This window comes from Hyperolius riggenbachi, chromosome 9 (genome assembly GCF_040937935.1).
Source record: "Hyperolius riggenbachi isolate aHypRig1 chromosome 9, aHypRig1.pri, whole genome shotgun sequence".
NCBI classification, from domain to species: domain Eukaryota; kingdom Metazoa; phylum Chordata; class Amphibia; order Anura; family Hyperoliidae; genus Hyperolius; species Hyperolius riggenbachi.
Genome location: NC_090654.1, coordinates 121,136,892 through 121,141,401, shown reverse-complemented (window position 1 = coordinate 121,141,401; position 4,510 = coordinate 121,136,892).

Genomic DNA, 4,510 nt, shown 5'->3' with positions numbered 1-4,510 from the left:
CATTCATGCGCAGCGATTCTGCACTGAATCGTCGCGCATGGTTTGCTGCATTTCGTGGAGTTTCAGCCCGCGATCCCATTCTTTAATGAATAAGATAGCAAGCCCCGCAGGGAGTCACGCGCAACGCAGAGCCACGGGGCTCTGCGCTCTGATGGAAACAAGCCCTCAGCTGTACAGTTGTTGACATATTGTTGCTATTTGGGGAGGCGGAAGGGTCTACTACAGAGTGGTGCAGACATTACAGAGCAAGAAGAAAGATACTGGCTGTTGCTTAGACAAGTTGATTTGATTGGAAGATTTCTTGCCTGGCAGGAGTCGGGCTACTGTACAGTACACACGCTGGATTTTTGGCTGAGGCGGTCATTATCAGCTGCCCCAGTTGACTTTAATCTAGCTTGTACAGGATCTTCTAAAAAAATTAGCATATTGTGATAAAGTTCATTATTTTCTGTAATGTACTGATAAACATTAGAATTTCATATATTTTAGATTCATTACACACAACTGAAGTAGTTCAAGCCATTTATTGTTTTAATATCGATTTTGGCATACAGCTCATGAAAATCCAAAATTCCTATCTCAAAAAAATAAGCATATTTTATCCGACCAATAAAAGAAAAGTGTTTTTAAAACAAAAAAAAAGTCAACCTTCAAATAATTATGTTCAGTTATGCACTCAATACTTGGTCGGGAATCCTTTTGCAGAAATGACTGCTTCAATGCGGCGTGGCATGGAGGCAATCAGCCTGTGGCACTGCTCAGGTGTTTTGGAGGCCCAGGATGCTTCGATAGCGGCCTTAAGCTCATCCAGAGTGTTGGGTCTTGCGTCTCTCAACTTTCTCTTTACATTATCCCACAGATTCTCTATGGGGTTCAGGTCAGGAGAGTTGGCAGGCCAATTGAGCACAGTAATACCATGGTCAGTAAACCATTTACCAGTGGTTTTGGCACTGTGAGCAGGTGCCAGGTCGTGCTGAAAAATGAAATCTTCATCTCCATAAAGCTTTTCAGCAGATGGAAGCATGAAACCACTTTTGAACCAGAAACAGCAGCAGAAGCGCCTGACCTGGGCTACAGAGAAGCAGCACTGAACTGTTGCGCAGTGGTCCAAAGTACTTTTATCGGATGAAAGCAACTTTTACATGTCATTCGGAAATCAAGGTTCCAGAGTCTGGAGGAAGACTGGGGAGAGGGAAACACCAAAATGCCTGAAGTCCAGTGTCAAGTACCCACAGCCAGTGATGGTCTGGGGTGCCATGTCAGCTGCTGGTGTTAGTCCACTGTGTTTTATCAAGGGCAGGGTCAATGCAGCTAGCTATCAGGAGATTTTGGAGCGCTTCATGCTTCCATCTGCTGAAAAGCTTTATGGAGATGAAGATTTCATTTTTCAGCATGACCTGGCACCTGCTCACAGTGCCAAAACCACTGGTAAATGGTTTACTGACCATGGTATTACTGTGCTCAATTGGCCTGCCAACTCTCCTGACCTGAATCCCATAGAGAATCTGTGGGATATTGTGAAGAGAAAGTTGAGAGACGCAAGACCCAACACTCTGGATGAGCTTAAAGAGACTCTGTAACAAATTTTTCAGCCTTAGTTCTTCTATCCTATAAGTTCCTATGCCTGTTCTAATGTGCTCTGGCTTACTGCAGCCCTTCCCAATTGCACTGTCTCTGTAATAAATATTATCTTATTTCCTCTGTCGTGTCTGTCGGGCTAAGGCTTGAATGTGTGGAATGTGCAGGGCTGCTTGTGATAGGATAGAAGAGATACACACCCTCTGCAGGCCCCCTGCACACTCTGTATGACTCACACACTCTGTTTTTGTGAGCCTATCACAAAGCTGGTTAGTTTGTTTGTAAACACTGCCTGAACTGTTAATTACAAGCCAGGATTGCAGCAGAGAGTGGCAGAAACAGCACAGAGGGGCACAGGAGAAAATAAGGAATAGAATGGTATGCTTTTTAGTGTAAGAATATTAGAGTACAGATTCTCTTTAACCTGCTGGGCGGTCTGGACGAGCTCAGCTCGTCCAGTACCGCCGGAGCCTACCGCTCAGGCCCTGCTGGGCCGATTTGGCTCAAATAAAAAGCAGCACACGCAGCCGGCACTTTGCCAGCCGCGTGTGCTGCCTGATCGCCGCCGCTCTGCGGCGATCCGCCGCGAGCAGCGGCGAAAGAGGGTCCCCCCAGCCGCCTGAGCCCAGCGTAGCCGGAACAAAAAGTTCCGGCCAGCGCTAAGGGCTGGATCGGAGGCGGCTGACGTCAGGACGTCGGCTGACGTCGATGACGTCACTCCGCTCGTCGCTATGGCGACGATGTAAGCAAAACAAGGAAGGCCGCTCATTGCGGCCTTCCTTGTTTATTCTGGGCGCCGGAGGCGATCGGAAGAACGCCTCCGGAGCGCCCTCTAGTGGGCTTTCATGCAGCCAACTTTCAGTTGGCTGCATGAAATAGTTTTTTTTTTATTAAAAAAAAACCCTCCCGCAGCCTGCCTGGCGATCTTAATAGAACGCCAGGCAGGTTAAGGCCGCTATCGAAAAAACATCCTGGGCCTTCATAACACCTGAGCAGTGCCACAGGCTGATTGCCTCCATTTCTGCAAAAGGACTCCCAACCAAGTATGGAGTGCATAACTGAACATAATTATTTGAAGGTTGACTTTTTTTGTTTTAAAAACACTTTTCTTTTATTGGTCGTATGAAATATGCTAATTTTTTGAGATAGGAATTTAGGGTTTTCATGAGCTGTATGCCAAAATCATCAATATTAACACAATAAAAGGCTTGAACTACTTCAGTTGTGTGTAATGAATCTAAAATATATGAAAGTCTAATGTTTATCAGTACATTACAGAAAATAATGAACTTTATCACAATATGCTATTTTTTTTTTAGAAGAACCTGTACTGTAGGGTGGGGAAATGAGTTGAACTTACCCGGGGCTTCTAATGGTCCTCTGCAGACATCCTGTGCCCGCGCAGCCACTCACCTGTGCTCTGGGCCCCGCCTCCGGTTCATTTCTGGTATTTATGACTCTAAAGTCAGAAAACCACTGCGCCTCCCGCTGACGTCACCAAGAGTGTATTGCGCAGGCCCAGTATGCTCCTGGTGACGTCAGCGGGAGCGAGGACACAGCCGTGCAGGCACAGTGGTTTTCCGACTTTAAAGTCGGAAATTCCAGAAGTGAAGCGGAGGCGGGGCCCAGAACATTGTGAGTGGCTGCACGGGCACAGGATGTCTGCGGGGGACCTTTAGAAGGCCCGAGTAAGTTCAACTAATTTTCCCCTGACCCCCTACAGTATTCCTTTTAAGGTAGGGGAAGTAATTGAATATGCAATAAGACGTAAAGTTGTAGTGCAACAGGCATGCTATCTGCAAACATTTCCATGTGACTCTTGATGGGTAAAAATGAATTGCTGTTAACACAGCCTCAAGGAGAGGAACAATAACTTTATTGAGACACAACAACTAGAATGCAGTAATTGCATTTTTACATAAAAAGTGAAACTTTCGACCACAAAAGTAAACTTTCACTTTAGCTATTGCTACCAAATTTTTATTTTATTTAGGAATCCTGTATGCTTTTATCTGCAGCATCCATGTCCAGATCCAGAACCAGAGATGATTACAGCATCGTGTAGCCCTCAATCTTGATATAACACGGCGCTCACACCACCACCTAAATTGACAGGGGTAAAGAGTTCACGCCTGGTTCTAGATCATGTGACTTTTATTAGCCAAGCAATAGAATAGAGATGGGAAGTTCGGATCTTTTCAATGATCCGGATGATTCGAATCGGATCATTGAAGAGATCCGGATCTTTGATTCGAATCTCGGATCATTTTACTACCGGAAGCATTCGGGGTGAAATGAACAGCAGGACAGGTCTGTGGACAGGAGAAGGGGAGGGAGTGGACACACAGAGAAGGGGAGAAGATGGACAGAGGGCGGGGAGTGGACAGGGAAGGGAGGAGGGACGAGCAGAAATGTTTGCACGTAATACCCACATGCTGAAGTCATATGCTTTACATATATTTCACATATATGTTTATCTGTACACAGTGAAAGAAAGCATTCCCAGAAGATAAGTGCAGCTGTTTAGTGCGGAGTGCAGGAGGATTACATTGCCTTTCAATCACAGTGTCTGCAAAGTTACTGAGCTGTGCTGAGCCAAAAGCTTCCCATGTGATCACTGTGCAGCACTACGGAACAGCGAGCCTGTAATGGGCAGCATGTTATAGCCAGTATGTGTGCTCTACACATATCTGGCAGTGGCACCCATGTCCCCTCTCTCTCATCTACCTGTCTCCCTGCAAGGCTGCCTCCCATACAACAGAGCGATCCATCTCAGCTCTGCTTCCAGGACCCCGCTGCCCGCTGAGAGGGGGCGTGTCGCTCCTGGCCCCGCCCCTTTTGCGATCCGAATCACTCATTTTGATGATTCGGATGATCGACTCATAAAATAGATTCGGATCAAAGATCCGAATCGTTCATGATCCGGACAACA